At 36.0% G+C, this 22,714-nt stretch overlaps 1 protein-coding gene and 1 non-coding gene across 6 annotated transcripts in view; both read right to left on the minus strand.

Moving 5' to 3' along the window:
- The window catches only part of LOC135072536 (synaptotagmin 1), a 38,396-nt gene extending 16,053 nt beyond the window's left edge, over positions 1-22,343 (minus strand). For 4 of the 5 annotated variants that reach the window (XM_063966483.1, XM_063966481.1, XM_063966482.1 and 1 more), the window contains exon 1: positions 832-975. The gene's annotated coding sequence lies outside the window, so the exon portion shown is untranslated. Of the gene's footprint in view, positions 1-831; positions 976-22,221 lie in introns of those variants that run through there. The other variant, XM_063966479.1, reaches the window with a different exon arrangement.
- Positions 2,060-2,131, minus strand: Trnal-cag (transfer RNA leucine (anticodon CAG)). The gene has a single exon. It is a non-coding gene; the product is annotated as a tRNA-Leu (tRNA).
- Positions 22,344-22,714: the final 371 nt, after the last annotated feature.

Raw genomic sequence — 22,714 nt, forward strand, 5'->3', positions numbered from 1 at the left:
TGAAAAAATGTACGGTTACGATCGTCAAAATCTATTAATATTATACCTACCCATTTTAATGTTTGGCTCTTGTTAAAGTTGAACAATAAAATAGGATTATGAGAGACATTTCTTTTGATTTGAAAATGATTTTGTTTGTTATTTAATAAATACTTACTATGTATGTTTAAATGATTTTATGATTTAAAATCACTGTTAAACGAAAAAGTTAGTCTACTCGTAGCACGTCAGTAATAACATTTTAAAACCAACTTGTATCTAATTCTCACTCTCGTCTCGTCTAAGACGTCTAGTTAGATCTCACGCTTGAGTTCACTTGACTAATTCCATCTTGAAGAGCCACCAGTAGGTAGGTACTAACAGGTAGTTAAACTAAACTAAAAATTATATTAAAAAACTTGTGACTGCATTTGATTGCGGTCCAAGAATGTTGATCGCTTCGCTGCGTTCATACAAAACAGGAGATGTATGCAACTTTATCGAATTCAATCTTTTAACGAATGCTACTTTGATAAAGCCACTAATTTTTCGAATTGGCGAGTTCATTAGCTTTACAATACACTATGGTTCAAAGGATCGATCCCTATTGGAATGGTTTCCATTGAATGCGGATCTTCCCGGTTCACTAAGAAGCGATATCTTTTCTTGTTTATTTTAATTGCATAAACTAGGTTACCCAAAGCCGCTTACTATTATCGGAACTATAAAGGAATTTAGCTTTTTGCGTTGTATCACGGAGATTTGCATAAAACTGTTCACTTCTAGGAGAAAATTGCCAACCGTAATGGCTGTGAAGTGGGAGCTTCGGGTAAAGTAGCTGTTTCAACTGACCTTTATTTTGTTCCCCCTATCGAGCAGCTTCTGGAAGTCGGGATGGCCTATCAATTTCTATTCTGGCAGTCACTTAACACGGGTTGGGAACATTTCTGTGAAATATTGTATTCGAGCGAGGCCTCCGCTCGGCACTGAAGGCAGGACGGGGGTTGCGCGCGCAGCCGATCGATTACTGCTGCGCGATGCGATGCTCTACGTTCGAGTTCCTGGCCAAGTCACGACGTTTACGTCACCATTGCGTACATTGAAGAGTCGCTTATAATGTCAGCTTTGAATGGGCGTCGCACAAGCTCAAAATGTACAGCAGCAAAGTCGATTAAAACGCTTTATTTGGTACGCGAGACTAACGATCTTAGTTTCATGTTATACGGCTACACAGCATTGTATTTAATAATAAAGAATTATGTACTTTCGAAATCACTCTGATAATGAGGGCACGCGTGGGAGTGAGCTTAACTGTTTAGTTTTTGTTTTTGATTAGAAACTTTATTAAAATTCAGTATTGTTTTAGGAGTTGGACATTAAAAAATATTAGTTTTTAGTTTAATAAACAAAAGTAAGATAAACTTGAAGCTCGGTAAATAATTTGAACCTGTAGTTGTTTTTGTAATTAATGGTAAATTATGAAAATTGTGTGAACGCTTCAGTGCGTCTTGTTTGTGTTTCTTTGATACAAAACGTGGCTATTTCCTCAGAAATAAGCGTCAGAACGCTCGCTAACCCCCGCCCGTGTCATTTGGCGCCCACGCAGAAGGCGGTTGATAGAAGCGATAGCGTTATATTTAGATTAATCCGCAGCTATTAAATATCGAAAGACTTGACGCCTTTCCAAGGGAGTTGATATTGAACGAGCTGGGTGAATTACTATGGGAAGAAATGTTCTAAAGAATTGCATTCCCTGGCACAATGGTTATTTATGATACTTCGTATAGGGAAGGCCTCGTTTATTTAGCAATGTTATCTACTGCCGGTTTTTTTTATTCACAACAAGGAAGCTCTTGGCCTGTATCTCACCTGATGGTAAGTGACGATCAGGCCGAAGGTGGAAGCGAGCTTCACCAGGAATACTCAACCACGGAGGAACTGGCTATCTTACTTCTAACTGCCGGAACACAACAATGCTGTTAAAATTGTTGTTATGGCGACAGACTTAGGTAAGATGGTGGTAGCTAGCCAGGGGAACTTAGAACAAGCCCTACCACCAAAAAAACCGAACAGAAAAATCTGCCCCCACTGGGAATCGAACCCAGGACCTCTGCCTCTGAAGCAGGTTGTCTTACCACTAGACCACAGAGGCGGTTAGGTTTCAGCTATCATTTGTGCGAAAAATCTTTTTGGTTAGAGAACCATCAAGTGCCTAATCCACCTAAAACATCTAGTGCTCTTTCGTCCGTCTCAGCCAAATCTTGTCCATTGCTGGACAAAGGCCTCCCCCAAGCTCTTTACATAATAATAATTATGGATAAGTTATGGGATGGGTATGAGAATTCGAGGAAATTTCTCTCTCAGTTAATTACACTGCGCTATCATCGATTCGAATTCCTCATGGGACCACATAGTTTGCTTTCTCCCGGGACTACCTAATCTTCGCTGGAGGGGGTTTATTGGCGATCAAGTCATAAACCCTTGCTATGTCGAAGTTACAGACCTTGCAATAGTAATTTATATTTTTCAAGATTTGAATTGATATGGAGAATTACAAGGAAATCTCATAGTACCTACAGTCAGTATTCTGTTGGTTTCAAAGTAAATTAGGTCATTTTGACATTGATGTAGGTAAGTAAGTCCTTTTACTTGAAAATATAAGCTTGAACCTGAAATAAAAAGGCTGGCTGCGCAGGAATTGGGTCTGCGTGGTCTCGCATAAATGTTCTAACACACTAATAAAAAGTCAATTTATGTTTTTTAGAATTGTCTATAATCTCATTCGGAAATTTATGCGGTGTAGAGCAAGCTTGATTATAAAATCTCTATTCATATCTAATTTGAAGCCCTTGTTTAGGTCGTCCTACTAATAATATTATAAATGCGAAAGTTTGGATGTCACGATGTCTGGATGTTTGTTACTCTTTCACGCAAAAACTACTGAACGGATTTTGATGAAACTTTACAGTATTATTGTTTATAAGCCAGGATAACATACAGGCTATAATTTATGACAATATGTGACAAACTAAATTTCACGCGGGTGAAGCCGCGGGCATAAGCTAGTATGGGAATATTTATAAATACTTATAATTATGAAAAGAGCATTAGCTAAGAGCACTAGCTAAGCTAATGTTCAAAGTAATTCAATTTACCCTGTCCAAAGGCGTTAACAAACAACTTGATTTATTATACCTATAATTTATAAACATTCCTACGAAGGGACTCGTACTTTCACCATAAAACGTTATGTAACTGAGTAATATTAAGACCTGAAAAATATAATATTGGACAATACAATAGGAAATAATATTGGATCGTTTCCAAATGATGTAGATCGAAGAGCGACCTTGGGAGGGCGGTAGGCCGCCCCTAGGCTGCTGTGAAATGCCTCTACTTGTAACAATGTATATTTGTATTTCTGGCTCACTTGCCGCCATGTAAGGTAAGTGCCCCCTACTTCGGTATATTAAGGCTCTTACGACTTTAACATTTTATTTAAAAATAACCAAGCATGATATCAGTATGAAAGCTTTTGTATGCTAAGCTTTGGTCTTTTGACAGTAAGTTAATACATAATTTATAGTTATATAGTTTGAACTTTTTTTTATATTAATTGTTCTGCGGACCTCTTGTTTGGATCCTGTTTCGTGATAAAATTTTGCTCTGTTTCTAAGTTCGTGAACTTATGTCCCCTATTTCGGGACAAGGTTTTATGCATCCAGTTAGGACATTTTAATAATGATTAAGGGTTTAATAAATTTAAAAACGATAATATAAATTTAGAATAAAATAATTATGTGAAATTGACGATATTACTTACCTGAAATATTCATAAGAAATAATGTGAGTCTAGCTAGGTACGTACCTACATAATATTTTGATTTGTTAATTCTAACAATATGTGAAAATATTTATATAACCATTAGAAATGTAGGGCGGGGAGGGGGGAACTTCACCCCACCCCCCCCCTTCGTACCCATAAAATTTTGATTTGTTATTTCTAGCGATAAGTGAAAATATTTATTTAACCATTAGAAATGTGGGGGGACTTAACCCCCCCCCCCCTTCGTACCCATAAAATTTTGATTAGTTATTTAATTTTGTACCGATAAGTATGTTAAAATATTTACACAAGCCATTTGATGCCGGGGGTGGGATTATGAGGAGGGGGGGGGGGGGACTAACCCCCCATAATCCCACCCCTGGAGCTGTTTCAAGTAGGGTATCCCCCCCCCCCCCCGCCCCCTCCTGAAATTAACCCCAGATACGCCAATGACTCATAATAAAAAGTAAGTAATTAATTAATTTCTTAGGTAGGTAAGTATTAAAAACTAAAAAATATGTCGATTTCTTTGATGGTATGTGTCATAAAAGTACCTAACACCATACATTTATATATCACGAACTTGGAAAAAAGTAACAATAATACGGTTCCTTGTTTCGTGATACTGATTAGTCCAAATTCCCCGAGTAAAATTCATGGATTATTGTCAAAATGTGTCAATTAACTATTATCTATCCCATATACAATACAAATAAACAAAGATAAATAAAATAATTCGAAATAAAACCAAAATTATGCTGGTACTACTTATGCTAATTTATCTTAAAATTGGTCATTTATGTGAACTTCAAACTCGTGTCATATAAATTCTAGTGAACGAAACATATACCGAATTTAGGTCATGAGAAACTTAAATAAATGCATTATTTGTTTCATAACTTACATTTAAATTATCATAAATAGTTATTTAAAAACCAAGCATCAAAATGTTATCCATAATATCCTTGAATCGGTAGTGTCACGAAATAGGGGACACCCGAAAAATAATATGTACGCTATTTCGTGAGTCAATTAATCGCAATTTTAAAGGAATTCTACGTTTTCATATAACTTTTTTCCAAGCCAAATCAATTGTCAAGGAACACATGAACCACTATTACAAGTTTTATTTAAATGGACGTTCCTTCGCCTTTTTATAAGCTTAAGAAGTTGGAGCGCTAACCTTACGGTGAGAGCAACCTTTGCAAGCCGCACGGATGTTTTTGGCTCTCTGAGAGTTTGAAGCTTCGTATTGCTCTCATTTTTGGCGCCACAATGTTGGGACTTGGTTTTTTAGATAGCTTAAATAATAGAGTTTTTGTAGTAATGAATAATTTTTATAAATAATATTCCATTTGCTTATTATTTGAGCTAGAAAAAAAACTTACGAACTTACGTACTATCACGAACTAGTAGCCGTTTACCTTATATTGTATGTTGCGGTGGGCCTTTAGCTGGGATTTGAGAGCCCTTACTCAAAGAGACTACAAAATTATTTATGTATGTGAATATGTAATGTAGTTAAAGCTAATAAAGCACGATGGAATTCAAACAACTCAAAGCATGTAATTTAAGTTATGTGACGATGATTTACGATTGTGGTGTGTTTAAATTACTCTCCAACTATGATTAACTCAATTAATGGTTGATTCTCTTAGGGACCTTTCATTCGACCGAAGGCATTATAAGATCGATATAATTATATGAGCATTTCAGTTCTATCGAAGTTCTGACCTAAAAATAAAGTTTTGATTACCCAAATACAGACAACAGGACAGTACTTAAAAGTTGGTCATAGTATGTAAGATTATTGATAAGTACACAACATACCTACCTACATAATAACAAAATACCTAGGATCTAGTCAACTTTCTAGTAATTTGTTTAGACATAATAAAGCTAGACTTAAAGTAATTAAATTTAGGAGTCTCGAGGGAATGTACACCTTGTCCTTAATTATAAACTTTGGTAGGTACATCATGTAAGAAATAATGTACGAGTAGGCAATTTGCTTTACCTGTTTGTTTACATGAATAATCTCAGTAATATTTTCTTATAAGGGATGTTTTTTCCAGCTCTCTTTTTCTTTTGTTTCTTAGACTCTCAGCACAATTGACAGTATTCAGATTTTTGTTTTGTCCTTCCAGTAATTCGTAAATTCCTTCAAGACGAGAGATATCAAGGTATACCTATCTTGAGGTTGCATACCGGGTATTATACTACGAAGAAAACTAACCCCGTTGAGAGATCCTGAATTACTAAATTAAGAAAATGAGCCTCATGTAGAGACTCTGAAACCATGTGATATCTACTGCTACGAGAGCTATGACGAATGTATTCACCACATAGCAAGATATTACCACTTTATCTATATCACTATTCAAAAACCATCTCGCCAAACCGTTTACTGACCTATTTAGGCGTAAAAACAGAAGTGGACCGAATCAAATACGAATCGATGTGTCACGACCTGGATCACCGTCTCGGAATATAAAGCCACATATCCACTAGAGACAGCCTCGGGCTGTGAGGCTGCCTCGTCCGAGCGACAAAATGTGGCTCGGTCCGCGGCGACGAAATTTGCCTCGCAACTTTCGTAGTCGAGCCTCAGGTTGAGGCTGCGTCTCCATTTGAGCAACCGCGGGTCGAGGCGGCTGGTCGACCCGAGGCAGCCTCTAGTGGAGATCCAGCTTAATGTATGATGTATACGAGCTCGTAGACGCTCAGAGCAGTATAGCGCTCTAGGTCGTGAACTCGTAACTAGATTGTCTAGATGCCTAGGATTTATTTGAAAAAGGCACCAAAATGAAATGTATTTGCCACGACATTTACTAGATCGGATACCTCTATAGAACTCTAGGCACTTGCTTTATTTGTTAGGTAGAATAGAAATGTCTACGCGTATGCAATTTTGGAATCCCATGCGTGTGACCTCAGAATACGGAACAAACCAGAAGGAGTGTTCAATAACATTTCTACGCGGCAAGTTGTGTCCAAAATACTTCCCCGCCCGCGCCCCTCCACCCGCTTTAGTGTTACCAGCGCCGTGTGACACTCCCATTTTTGGGGTAAAATTACGTAATTTTTTTTATAGAGATGTTAAACAAGTAAAATGTAATAAAGCGAAATAAGTACCTATCTACCTCTGAATTTAATTGTTATTCTAAAGTAACTAAGTGTAGATGAATTTATTTCTACTAAATAGTGTAATATACGTAAATGTATAATATAATTATTTAAAAGTCAATTACAAAAATCAAATATTTCAGAATGCCAAGTAAAACAAAAAATAGAGTTATGGTACTTTATTATGTAAACTCTTAGAATAATCCTATCCTACTAATTCTACTAGTCCTACTAATATACATACAAATGCGAGTTTTCAAGCAAAAAATCCTATGCGGACTTTGAAGAAACTTAGCAGTACCTACCTATTACTGTTTATATACATCAGAATAACATAAACCTATAATTTCAAATGATTTGTGACAACTGAATTTTACGCGGGCGAAGCCGCGGGCAAAAGCTAGTTATTTTAAACGATTATAACATTTTATTCGACACTCCTAAAAAAAGTTAAATGAATGATCATTACTTAATCTCCAAAATAGGAAAATTATAAAAAACATTAAACAAAAAACCTGGCGTCTCCAAAAGATAAATAAATCGCATAAGGGAATTTTAGGTACACTACAAAAAAGAAATTCATCAGTAATGATATCTAAATAATGTATTTTTCGAATACGTTTTTCATCAGATTTATTGAATAACATGATAAAAAATTAAATAAAAAGAAATGACAAAAAAAAATAATAAAGCATTCTAGCCAAAATACACTCCTGAGTTTAGCACTCTCCTAGTCCTCAAGCATAATAAGAGTACGTATACGTTCGTAGTACTTTTGATATTATGTGTCTTTCACACCCAAAAACGTTGTACATTGTACAATTGTACCTTTAACCTCTCAACTGATAAGAAGCTATGTCGTTTTTTTTCGAATTATTTTTGTCCATTCTGATTTCCTTACTTCGTCAACTGGAAAGCTAAAATGTATACAGTCATATATTTTATTATGATATCTAAATTTGGTCCTCATTATTTATGGAGAAATAGTAAAAATAAATTTAATACATTATATTGAATTAATCAGGTTGTCACGGAATAAATTACACTAACAATTAATTAAAACAAAAAATGTGGGTAAAATATTCCATTATTCTGTAGTAACGCTAACAAAATAAACGCGTGAATTTTTTATAAACAAATATAATTTAATATTAAAAAAAGTTGGGTAAAATATTCCGTTGATCTGTGGCAACACTTACAAAATGTAACCGTGATTTTTTTTGAAAATTATTATTTAATTAAAATGAATTGGAAATGTGCTACTTACACATGAAACGTGATCCCATGCACTTTCTTCGTAATCCCAGGAACATTCTTGCATGTTGGAACGGCACAAGACGGCATATTTTAATTATTAAGTGTCAATCTGACGGATATGTAAACAATGCGCGCGCTGGCCATTGACTAATTGCTCTAAAGTCAAACTAATGCGATTTGGAGTAATTTATATGGATACACATTTACGCCCGTTGACGGTTTCTGGTTTGTTCCGTATTCTGAGCGTGTGACATAGAAAGCGAAAAGAGCAGATCAACTGATTAACAATTTCAGTAGACAAGGTTATTCTTGGCGACAGACCTCTTTTAGATTTATTTATTTTTTATTATTTTTTACTTTTCTATTTTTGTATTTATGTTTAGAATGTTTGAATATTCTATTGTTTTTGTTTGATATTGTTTCTTGACAATATGGCAGTGTTTCGATTTTACTTGACGAGAAAAGTGCTCTTTTGTGCAATATAAATAAAGTTTAGTGAAGTGTTATTGTGAGTTTCATTCAATAGTAGCCCTGCCCTGCTCCCTCATAGTCCACAACCATCGTTTACAGTTAAGGGAGAGTCCGGTAATTTGGACCAGTTTTTTTTCAATCCTATTTTACACATAGTTTTGTTTTGTTTTTGCTAATGTCCATGGTATACAGTGTGAGTCACGTTAAAGTGCACATATGAAAATAGATGAAACTAGACCTATTTTTGTCGACAAAAAAGAGGTAAAAATTTTTTGCGATTTTTTCTTAAATTTTTTATAGATTTTTTTTTCTTCCAATTACTTATTGTAAAGAAAACGTAATAACTTTTGTAGGATTTAAATAAACACCGCCCTTTGCCATAGTTAAAAAGTTAATACTTTTGTCTATGATGCTAACTCTGTATTCTCTGTGATCCGTCCGTGTGGACGTCAATAAACCGTTTAATTGAAATAATTCCCTCTTTTATTAGTATACTTCCAACAGGTTATGGGCCGTCCCGAATACCCGTAGTGAAAGGGAGAATTTCGACAATTTATTGAGATAAATCGGAGAATCACATTTCGAAGTAATATTCTGAAAATTTTTCCCGATCGAAAATGGCTACCGCGAACCTTCAACTGGAAAAATTGGCCGGTCGGGAAAATTACTCGACATGGAAGTTTGCAGTTAAATCGTATCTAGAACACGAAGATTTATGGGAGTGTGTTGATCCAGGAATCAACGTTGATCCGAAGAAAGATATCAAAGCCAAGTCGAAATTGATTTTGTTGGTAGAACCAATAAATTTCGTGCATATTGAAAGTGCTTCGTCCGCCAGAGAGGTGTGGAAAAGACTTGAGGTTGCATTTGAGGACTCCGGGCTATCTCGAAAAGTCGGATTATTGAAGGATCTGATAAACACCACCCTAGACAACTGCTCCAGTATCGAGGAATACGTTAATAAGATTATGAGTACTGCGTACAAGTTACGGAATATCGGCTTCGAAGTTGGTGATGAATGGCTGGGAACACTCATGCTGGCAGGTTTACCGGATAATTATAAACCGATGATCATGGGTCTGGAAAGTTCCTGCATAAAGATTTCATCAGATTTTGTGAAGACAAAACTTTTACAAGAAGTGAAAGTCTCCGAGTCTTCTGCATTCTATACAAAGCACAAGAATACCTCTAACACAAAGCCAAAAGGAAAAGGTCCCCGCTGCTTTAAGTGTAACAATTATGGGCATTACAAGAGCCAATGCAAAGCTACTACAGTGAAGAATAATGATAACAAGAATAATCATAACACCTTTTCAGCTTTCAGCATGTCAAATCAGGACGACTGGTATGTTGACTCGGGAGCTACTATGCATATGTCAAGACGCTCTAATTGGATGTATGACCTGCAAGCACCTCCGATTAATAAAATAATGGTGGCGAACAGTGACTCAGTCTCCGTGCACAGTATGGGTAAAGTAAATATACAGACCCGTTATTGCAAGAATGAGAATCCAATCCAGGTGAGAAATGTCTTGTATATTCCTGATCTGAGTACAAACCTTTTATCGGTTAGTCAACTAACCAAGAGTGGCTGTAAGGTAGAGTTCACTGACACGGGCTGCAACATATTCAATGCCAACAAGACTCTAGTAGCAACTGCGAATTTATGCAATAACATGTATAAACTTAATACTGTTACAGATAGTGCATATACAGTTTCTCATAATGAGAGTAAGGTAGATATTACTACATGGCATAAGAGGATGGGGCACCTAAACATGGCTGATGTGAGGAGATTAGAGGTATGTGCTGAAGGTATAACTATCAGTAACAAGGAAGCTGATAATGTTTGTGTCACATGTTGTGAAGCTAAACAAACTCGATCACCGTTTCCCCATTCTGGTTCGAGGGCAAATGCGCTGTTGGAAATAATACATACCGACTTATGCGGTCCAATGGAAACGACATCGGCTGGAGGAGGAAAGTATTTTATAACCTTCATAGACGATTTTTCACGCAAAGTTTATGTATACTTTTTGAAGAGCAAAACTGACATTCGATCGGTATTTCAAAAGTATAAACAAGAAGTTGAAAATGAATTGGACAAGAAAATCAAAATTTTGAGAAGTGACAATGGGAAGGAGTATTGTAACCAGGATTTTACTAACTTTCTAGCAGTTTCCGGCATCAAACATCAGACGAGCTCTCCGTACTCACCTGAGCAGAACGGGTTGGCCGAGCGGATGAACAGGTCTCTTGTCGAGCGTGCAAAGTGCATGCTATTTGAAGCAAAGCTGAAGAAAACTTTTTGGGCTGAGGCTGTTGCTGCTGCAGCTCATGTTATCAACAGATCGCCGTCGCGAGTACTGGGTGAGGTAACACCATACGAAAAATGGACTGGTAAGAAACCAAATATTTCACATCTAAGGATTTTTGGCACTAAGGCCATGGTACACGTTCCTAAACAAATTCGACAGAAATGGGATCGTAAATCACGTGAACTAATATTTGTTGGATACTGTGAGAACACAAAGGGGTATAGACTGTTTGATCCTATTAACAAAAAGATTGTCATTAGCAGGGATGTAATATTCATAGAAAAAGATCTTGAAACTGAAAATGTTACACCGGAACCTGTATCATTGACACAGTGTGTTAATATTCCCCTGGATGCAAACAATGATTGTTCAGATTCACAGAATAGTACCGAAATAAATAACACTCTAACAAATGAAGAGGATAGCGTTCAAATTGAAGCGGAAACTAGTACGAGTGACACATCAATTTACAGTTGTGATAATGGAAGGTCGGATGATGAGACCTATTACCCTGATACAAGTGATGATACTGAGGAGAGTAGTTTTGAAAGAAATATCACTTTGAGGTCACACCAGAGACGCAACCTTCAAGGCAATAATTTCATGTGTGTTATGCCAATTTCAGATCCACAAACTGTGAAAGAAGCTATGGCAAGTACTAAGGCTGAATTTTGGAAGGATGCTATGAATGAAGAGTACAAGTCTTTGTTAGAAAATAAAACTTGGGAAATTATTTCGCTACCAGCTGGCAAACGTGCAATACCATGTAAGTGGGTTTTTAAGACGAAGACGAATGAGAAAGGAGAAATTGTTAAATACAAAGCAAGGCTTGTGGTCAAGGGCTGTTCTCAAAAACCCGGCATTGATTACACGGAAGTATTTTCACCAGTGGTAAGAACGACTTCGCTTAGATATTTGTTTGCTCTGTCTGCCAAGTACGATATGGATATGTGGCAAATGGATGCCGTATCAGCGTTTCTCCAAGGAGACATAGAGGAGGAGATTTACATGAAAATGCCTCCTATGTATGACAACACTGATAGTCCCACAGATAGTGAGAAAGTTTGTCGACTGAAAAAGTCTCTATATGGATTGAAACAGGCTAGCAGGCAGTGGAACAAGAAGCTTGATGCAGCATTAAAAGAATTGGGTCTTTTACAAGCTAAATGTGATCCTTGTATCTACTATAACATTGTGAATGAAAATGACATGACTTTTATGGCTATTCATGTAGATGATATTATTTTGTTCACAAACAATCAAGATAGTAAGGCTCGTATTAAGGAACAGTTATTCAGCAAGTTAAAAATGAAGGATTTAGGTGAACTGAAGTACTGTCTTGGAATACATGTAGAAAGAGATAGAAATAAAGGCACTCTGTATTTAGATCAAAGAAAATATATACAGGAGGTATTGAGCAAATATGGAATGGCTGATTGCAAAACTGTAAAAACTCCAATTGATCCAAACTTCAAGTTTCAAGGAATAGAAAATACTGAAGAAAGTAAGATAATAATATTGAAAGACATTCCTTATCAGGAAGTAATTGGATGTTTATTATACATTTCACAGGTCACTAGGCCCGATATTAGTTTTGTGATCAATATGTTGAGTAAGTACAACACCAAACCTCAACAGCAACACTGGGCTGCTTTGAAACGAGTGATGCGTTATTTGAAGGGTACTCAAGACTTCAAACTGAGTTATAAGAAGAATCCAGAGGAGACAATGACGCATGGCTACTGTGACTCAGACTGGGCCAGCTCAGAAGAAGATCGGCGCTCTTGCACAGGTTACACATTCTTGTTTCAGGGAGGAATGATTAGCTGGAACTCGAGGCGGCAACCTACTGTAGCGTTATCTACGACTGAAGCGGAGTACATGTCGCTGTCATCGTGTGTACAAGAAGCTTTGTGGCTGAGACAACTTCAAGAAACATTTTGGCCACAGTTGAAGAGTGAACCGATGGTTATTTATAGCGATAACCAGAGCTCAATCAAGCTTGCAGGTACCGATGGATATCATGCCAGAACAAAACACATTGACGTGAGGCACCATTTTGTCCGAGACAAGGTACTAAGTGGAGTGATTGATGTTCGCTATATACAAACCAACATGATGGTTGCAGATGCACTTACCAAGGCAACGACGCATGCAAAATTAGAATACTGTGTATCGCAAATGGGTTTGTGTTTAAGGGAGGATGTAGGATTTAAATAAACACCGCCCTTTGCCATAGTTAAAAAGTTAATACTTTTGTCTATGATGCTAACTCTGTATTCTCTGTGATCCGTCCGTGTGGACGTCAATAAACCGTTTAATTGAAATAATTCCCTCTTTTATTAGTATACTTCCAACAACTTTTAAACTAAGCGGTATATCCTGATAAAATAAACACAGTAATAATGCTAAATAACAGGCGATACTAAAAAAATACATAAAATACACAAAAAAAGGCCAACAAATAATAAAAAATGATACTTTTTAAAAAAAATCTGCTTTTAAATTCGTGTTTTTTTGGTTATTTGCTAAATTTCTCCAAAAAATGCCCCTATAACGGGTGGTTTTTATTACTTTGTATTATTCTCTATTGTATTACCTTCGTAAAACCAAAAATCACATGTCTCTATCCCTATCACAACGTTTGCAATGATCTAGTATTAGTAAGTATTTATAATACCGAAAAATGTTTCAAATATTTGTAATCCACACTAATTTACGCTTCTAATTAGTAAATTAGAAACACGGTGTGATTAAATTTAACAAAATTACAAACTAAAAATGCAATCTCAAAAGTTACTTGAAAACAATGACATATCATATAAATAGACACGTTATACGCCTACATGATTGTCTTTTAAAATGGCGCAAATAGTCCTATTTTATGACAGCTATGCGTTAAGACATTTTGCACAGGAAAGGAGAATGGGGTAGAGTAAACCTGAATTGAATTTTCGAATGAACTATCAAACTGATATTTAAAGAAAAGCAAGACAAAACGTAACTTATTATTTTCCCTCAAACCAACTTAGGTCTTATGCCTTTTTTTGTCTTATAAAATGAATTTAAATCCGGATTATTTTTATGTGCAGCAACGTGCAAAAGGACATCATCCACGTTTCATATTATATTTTTGGTCCAAAATCAAAAGTGCCGGCCAACAAAAAAAAGTGCTGCATTCTGACAGAATACGTCTGCCTTAGCATTTGTTACTATGGCACCAAAGCCGTAGCTCCACTGTGCGTCGAGTATTTGAGATCTAAAAGTCATCGACTATTCATACATTTTTTGTTCAAAATCAAAAGTGTAGGCCAATAAAAAAAAAGTGCTGTATTCTGACAGAATACGTCCGCCTTAGCATTTGTTACTATGGCACCAAAGCTGTAGCATCACTGTGCGTCGAGTATTTGAGATCTTTCCCCTATATTGCTAAACTTACAAACAAAATCCACTTTAATTTTTTTTAATACTAGCGGCCGCTCGCGACTTAGTACGCGTGGATCCCGTTTTACCCCCCCTTCATCTATCTTACGCGGTTTAGATTTTTTCATACAAATGTTTTTTCCCGCTAACTCCCGTTCCCGTGGGAATTTTGCAATATCCTATTGTAAATAAGCTTTAAGTTTACTAAGGTACCTGCATGCCAAATTTCAAGCTTGTAACTTAAGCGGTTTAGATTTTTCATACAAAAGGATTTTCCCGCTAATTCCCGTTCCCGTTGGAATTTCGGGAATTCCTTTCTTAGTGCACCTCTACGGTACCTAATAGGGCATGTAATATCGGAAGGTTTTCAATTCCGATATTGGATTCCGATATTAGATCTCAATATCGGAATTCCGATATTAATATCGGAATTGAGTTCATGTGCTATAAAATTAATATTTGGTTATAGGTATTCGTAAAAATTCTGTATTGTTTATAATAAAATAATGATTTTAATCAAAATCTTTAATTTGGTACAAAACAGCACTTCATATAATTGAAGTATTTTAAAACAATTTTTACGTAATGGGTATCCATTGCATTTGGTTTTTTTATGTGACAAGAGGCAAACGAGCAGACGGATCACCTGATAATGAATGGTTACTGATAATGAGCCTATAATATGGACTAGCAAATAATTAAAGTGTTTTTGTAAAATCACAGATATCAAACAAACTTTTTTACTCCTTCATTATATTACCCTGTTTTATGTTGGCGGAACGAATTAGAGTCATTCAATCACGTGTTACAAAAAATGTAGAGAGTGATAAAAAATTTGAATATGTTTGTAATTTGATCCTTTTTGATTATCGATCTACAACTCACAAAATCACGAGCCATCATTATCATCATGTCAGCCATAGGATGTCTACTGCTGAACACAGGCTCCGATGCGGATTTTCACAATGGCCGGTTAGTGGCGGCCTGCATCCAGCGCCTTCCTGCTACCTTTATGAGGTCGTCGGTCCACCTTGTGGTTATGAGTCCTACGCTGCGCTTTCCGGTACGTGGCCTCCACTTCAGAACCTTGCTGCCTCATCGTCCGTCTGTTTTGCGTAGTAAGGCAGAACCGTTGGAAGACCTTATCACAATGCTCGAAGACCTTAATCGAGTTTCCCAACAGGTAGGCCTTCGGATGAATATGGAAAAAACGAAGCTTATGTCGAAAGTCCATGTTGCTCCTTACCCAGTTTCGGTTAGGAGCTCGATTCTCGAGATTGTTGACAAGTAAGTATGTCTATCTCGGACAACGATCAGCTAGGTAGTTAGATGCAATTTCGAGAAAGAGGTAAATCGTCGAATACGAAGACGAAAGTCTTCAATTAGTGTGTGTTACCAGTGATGATATCCGGCTCGAAAACGTGGCCTTTGAATATAGGGCACAACGTGCTATGGAGAGGGATAAGCTTGGTGTTTCTTTACGAGATCTAATCAGAAATGAGGAGCTCCGTAAACTAACCATAACCAAATCTATGTAAGACCACTTATGTACCTGGAATTACGCAAATAAAGAAATTTGATTTGATTTGATTTAAGGTCGCTAACATAGCCCAACGGATTAGCAAGCTGAAGTGGCAATGTGCAGAGCACATAGTACGCAGAACTGACGGTCCATGTCCAGTAAAATTAATATTTGAAAGGGAGTTGAGATGTCGTTCTTTGTTGACCAAGTACCTATGGCAAATGCTAAAATTGATTTAGAACAAGTTAAATTAACCATAAATAGTAAAGATTTAAAATATTTGCAGTGGAACAAAAAGTGATGGTGAGAGACATGAGAAAATCATTGCTCTTGACCAATCATGTACTTTGGGCTTTGTGGCAGGTTGTGGCAAGTTTAAACGCTTTGTTTAAAATCTCAATTAAAACTTTTATCTGATTCCGATATTACGATATTGGGTCGCTCAATATCGGAATTGAAATATCGGATCTCGCAGTCCGAGATTCCGATATTACGAGATTCCGAGATTCCGATATTCATGCCCTAGTACCTAAGCTACGTCCTTCCAAATTTAACTATTAAGGCTGCACACGCGACGGAAGCTTAAAAAATGGAGTAACTTCTCCCGTTTTCCCAAAATTTCCCTTCACTATTCTGCTCCTAAGTATACTATAACCTGCTCAGGAGTATAAAGAATAATTGTACCAAGTTTCGTTAAAATCCGTCGAGTAGTTTTTGAATCTACAGTGTGAGTCACGTTAAAGTGTACATATGAAAATAAATGAAACTAGACCTATTTTTATCGACAAAAAAAAGGTCAAAATTTTTTTATTTTTTTATTTTATATAGATTTTTTTTCTTCCAATTACTTATTGTAAAGAAAACGTAATAACTTTTCAACTAAGAGGTATATCCTGATCAAATAGAAACAGTAATAATGCTAAATAACAGACGATACTACTAAAATACATAAAATACACAAAAAAGGCCAACAAATAATAAAAAATGATACTTTTTGAAAAAAATCTGCTTTTAAATTCGAGTTTTTTTTGGTTATTTGATAAATTTCTCCAAAAAATGCCCCTATAACCGGCGGTTTTTATTACTTTGTATTATTCTCTATCGTATTACCTTTGTAAAACCAAAAATCGCATGTCTCTATCCCTATTACTACGTTTGCAATGCTCGTTTGAACAAAGGCCTGCCACAACACTATTCTCCGCTACAGATAGAGACAATTTTAATTTTCGTAACAGGCGTAGTCACACGTTACATATACCTACCTACCGTAGCACTTTGACACAACGTGTGACTGCGGTTTTCCAAACATTAAAATTACTATGCAACTACATTAGCAACTTTGTTCAGTTCAGTATTCTGAAAATCTTGTTTTATACTTTTTCAGCGTCGTTTTTTGTAGTAGTTGGGTTTTAGTTTTTTTGGCACCAGTATCGATCACTAATCACCCCCTGATAGTTACTTTGAAAATATATTTCGTGTACAGAATTGACCTCTCTACAGATTTATTATAAGTACCTATAGATTACAAGTAAGGTAGGTTATCATAAAATCGATACCAAATAAGTAAAATAGATTTATTAAATTGAGTTTAGACCATTAATTCTATAATTAGTAAATTCATGTGTAGCGTGAGTTTTGTTTGACCGATATTAATTAACTACAATTTATTATTAAAAGCTATTTTGCGTACGTAGGGTGTAGGTATTAGCCTTTTAAAACCGGATTGTACAGGTATTACCTGTGGTATTACTTGGTAATCCATCTGGCCAATCTCAATTGAAAAGAGAGGATTTGTTTTTGCTTAATTCAGGAGCTGAAAACACAATCAATATAACATTTGTACACAATTTGTTTTGCTAAAATAAATATTTGTTTTTATGATTGTGGCAGAGTTGTTTTATTTGCACAGTTTGATACCGTTGTACTTGTGTTCTTGCTCGTACCGTTATAATCCTTTGATTACTTGATACAAATTAATGACGTAGCTCTTTTAAGAATATTTTGGTGAAACTAATCATAGCCAAACGAGGAAAGGGAAATTAATTCCTTGAATTTTTAAAAGCAACATTTGTGATAATAAATCCCAATCACAAGTATTTAGTTAACTGATTATATCAAAGTATTAAATTGTATATTGCCAGCTCTCAGTCTAATATTACCAACAAAGGACCATAATGTAGGTATTTTTACAAAGCTTGAAAAGTCGTTAGATTGACATACACATTGAAAATTTCGCAATACTCTCTCTGTGGTAAAATGAATTTAGGTATCCCACGCACCGGTCTCTATCTCTCACCCGTCGGTCCAAGTATCCCTTGAAACTTGAGAACGTAGTGAAGCACCTAATTGAGTCTGATGTAGGTATTGTTGACGTCAGCATTTTGCGTCTTTGACGTTTCTCTATACACTGAATTATTTTGCTGATTATTTTCAGCAATTCTAGGAGAGACTTACGTAATAGCATATTCTATATTAAATACAGTCTGTCTGGCTACTCAGCCCTTAATCTGCTTTAGTCATATAATGTATTTCTCCATTGCTAACCTATGTGAGATATTGGGCATTGGGAGTGAGGTCACCTCTGTGACCGAACGAATGTGAGTTACAATGCCCAGTATCTCACTTCTAACGGTCATTATCGTGAAAATAAAAACAGGATTGTTTTCAAAACACGCAACTAAATGACAACATCCTTATGTAAGTATGTTTTCAACAAACATCGCCCAGTGGTAAAATAAGAAGTGACTCGTTTTCCGGTCAAATCGAATAATATTTCCGGTTCCGACAACGCAGCCATGTACATAAAATTCACATGGGATTCTTGGGTGATATGAAAATGTTATTAAAATATTTTAGTAACACCTCAAACTAAATTTTAAATAACTTGTCAAACGTCATCGTCACTGGACACGAGTTAAAAAGCGGGGTAGGAGGATTTGGAAGCCAAGGACTGGTAGAGAGAGATTGGTGGAGACGGATCTGTCGGAAGAACTCTCAAGGAATGGGATGGGGTGATGTGACGTCTATAGAGAAACAAAGGGAGAGAGGAAATAAAATTATTTACCAAAAAAAATCATCCTAATAGCGCGGTCATGTCGACATCTACTTAGGCCGTCCGCGGACGTCCGACTTAGGCACCTATTTTTATTTCAATCACGGGTCTCGTCATGTGACGAGGGTCTGGTTGTGCCGGTTTCAGTGCAGGCGAATACAATGGAATTCTGACTACAATATTCGCTATTTGTTGTTTTTTGTTATATTAAAGCTTAAGTATACCTACTCGTATTACACTAACATCGTATTTTCTTTTCTGAGCCTAAAATTCGACGGTATTTAAGTAGGTAATATGGATTTATTTTTTGTAACGCAGAATCGATTAGAAAATACTTTTAAAAATAGGAATAATAGAAAAGGGTTCTGTTCTGGTTTTTCATGGGCTATATTTAGCACATTTCTCCACAACAAGTAACGAACAGAATTAATGCTCTGTATTTTGAAACTTCGTTCTTTTGTAATTTTTTTAGAAATGTACAAAAGATGTAACGGCTTGTACAAAAACAAGACTGATGACGTATTTCAAATGTACAAAAATGTGCCTTGAAAAGGGTTTTGTTTTAAAAAAGATTTGAACTCATTTATCTAGTTAGAAACTCCAAATAGAAAGATTTAACAATAATTTTAGAACGTCTTGTGAAAGGTTTAGGTACTTTTGTGACGTCTGGGCATAATTAACATCAAACCAATAAAAAGAAATGGATCGTTAACAATTGGACTTGATTATTTATTCAAAGAAATTGTATAATAATAAGTGCGAAAACCGTCTGGCATGAAGTATACTTGAATGACATCTTGTGACCTCATAAGGCAATACCCTTGCAAAGAGCCAGATATTTATTTCCAAGCTTACAAACAAAGGGGAGTGTTTTAAGAAACAAATATTACGCTGCTTTGCATCCTTTGAAATATAATAAGTTTATTTCTGATTTCAGTTAGCAATACACGCTATTTCGTAAACATGGCTTTCAAGTTGATAGAATCAACCACGTTCAGTCAGTCAAAGTTATTTTTATAAAATTTTAATTCACATCACAAAGATTTGAGTTAAGAGCGGTGATGACATCTCATGACGAATTCCAATTGTAAGCCTAAAAACTATACCTAAAATGGAACCACATTATCAGCGTGTAAAAAATAATTAATAGTCATGATAAACTTATTTCATAACATTATTTTATATTTAATCAAACGGCTGTATATTTATGTATTTAGTCTTGTAAAGAAAACACTCCGTAATAACTAGTGAATTTGTCTATCTTACTAATATTATAAATGCGAAAGTTTGTATGGATGTCTGAATGTTTGTTACTCTTTCACGCAAAAACTACTGAAAGGATTTTGATGAAACTTTACAGTATTATTGTTTAAAACCCAGGATAACATATGGGCTATAACTTATGGCGATCTGTGACAAACTTTTCACGCGGGTGAAGCCGCGGGCGAAAGCTAGTCATTTAATAATCTGATATTAGAATTCTAATATTTATTTATGCGATATTAATTGTATTGAAAGCCCGAGGAAAATGTCTGCGGAATTTAATTTAGAAATACACGACCTCCGTCCGATATCTTAGCTATTAAAGAGGCAAATCAATGAAATGGGATGTTGTAAATCGGAGGAGTCATTTCGGATTGCTATAATTGGAAAACCAATCCGGACCTATTGCGTATTGCACAGGGTTGCTCAGCTGCTTAATTTGATTGCCAACTATGGCAGAGGTCGCGGGTTCAATCCCGACACAATACACAAAATTATGTGCATGAATACATCTCTCTGGTGGGCTGGCATAAGGCAAATTGATGGTGGTGGTGGCTTTTCTGCTGCACATTAAACTGGTAGAGCTGATGGCCATTGCATCAATCAGCTCTACGAGCTATGTGCCCCCCGCTCTATAATAATATTATTATATTTTTTATTATCAGTGGGCTAGTTAAAGTAACCTATCTTTAAATTATACATAAACTTTTCCAATAGAACTAGGTTCCAGTAGAATAGAACCTACTATGATCGTGGCGGCACGTTTAACTGCTCTATTGAAAAATATTTTCTACTGGTTTTGAACCTTATCTTATCTCACTAAAGATCAAAATAATGTTAAATGCTTAAACTGCCGCAATTAAAGCTAGCTATGTCCACCATAGCTGTTCGTGTGTACATGCATAGCAACTTATCGTTTTGGTTTCAAGCTGTGAAGAAAAAAAATGGAAAGTTATGATACTCAACGCCCTTCCTACCCTTTAATATGACTTTAATCTTTTAAGCTAGCTATTTTAGATGTATATTTAGTTAAGCTTAAACCACCTACGCTGTAACAGCCCACACGTTAGAAAGAGAATAATATAAAAGCTTGATGGAAAAATTTATTCTCGGACTACCTACGCTTTGTAGCTAGACTAGTTCATAGAGCAGTTGAAGATGCCTTTTCTAATAACAGTAGGTTTCATGATGCGAAAATGTATACAATAAACGCCAAATATAGTCAGTTTCCAAACGTTTTTAACTGATCATGTGAATAGGTAGACATTTTCGATGCCAAACTTCACTAAATACCTACTACCTTCTTCCGAGTCATTAAGGCACAGAATAGATGAAAGATCTGTAAAACGCTTAGTGGTACACTCTATTAGTATACTTAGGTACCTATGTCACAGCTCACAGGCGACAAAGACCGACCACTAAACCTTGTAGATGCCCCTGTCGCCTATGCGCAAATTGCGCCTTAGGCGATTAGCAAGCTATATGTATGTATGTTATACTATACAACATAAATGACCGCAAAAGTTCTATGTCGTACAAATTCACATGTACTATTTGAATTTTATCACAACAAAACTGATACCGCAGTCCCACACTTAAATATAGCGCGTAGATAGGTAAATTTATTTATATAGCGATAAGTCGAATCCCTTTTAATTACTAACATTGAATTATAAATATTTTTAAACAATCGTAGTATGACTTTGAAACTCTATCTGGGCAAATATTTTTATGACGATGTGTTTTGTATTAAAATATGCGATGTTGGTGTGCTTGTATTCAAATTATAATGTTTAAAAACTGCTGAATTTGACGATATTCAAAAAAGGACATTAGAGATTTAAAGCAAATGGAAGATCAAAGAAGTAATTTATTCGGAGCGCCTAAGGCGCGGGTCGAAAAGGCTTTCCTTGATGAATATTCCTTTGCCTTTTAAGCGCGATAGTGTGTATTATTCAAGGATGAATAGTAAAGGATTGCTTACCGATATTTTCTCGAGCACTAAGTATGAAAAGCACTGTCTGGTAATCCCATCACGATTCGGGCGAAGGAGTGTTTTTCAGCGCATACAGGCCGGCGGAGCGAGGCGGCGTGCGCTCGAAACTGAGCCGCCTCGGTTCAGGGGCGCTGTAGTCGCGGCATCGCCCTTTTGTAAACTGCCAGCGGTTTCAGCAAATGGCTCCCAAAGCCTTCAAGCGCTTTCGTTTGTCGCGAGTTAATGGTTTTAATTTTATTGAAACACTAATTTACTTATGTTTGTGACTTAGGTGGTTTGTTTACGTGTGCGTCACAAAACTCGTTATAACAATTTAATGATTGTTCATTGTTCACGCATCGTTAATTGCCAACTGGTGGGTAAAAGTCAATACCTATGTTGTTATGATATTTAATTTATTTAGACAGTTATGAGTAGGTATATTAACCCCTTAAAAGTGAGTATAACTATTCAGCGGGTAAGTACTTACAATAATCATAGA

The sequence above is a fragment of the Ostrinia nubilalis genome, chromosome 6, assembly GCF_963855985.1.
Source record: "Ostrinia nubilalis chromosome 6, ilOstNubi1.1, whole genome shotgun sequence".
NCBI lineage: Eukaryota > Metazoa > Arthropoda > Insecta > Lepidoptera > Crambidae > Ostrinia > Ostrinia nubilalis.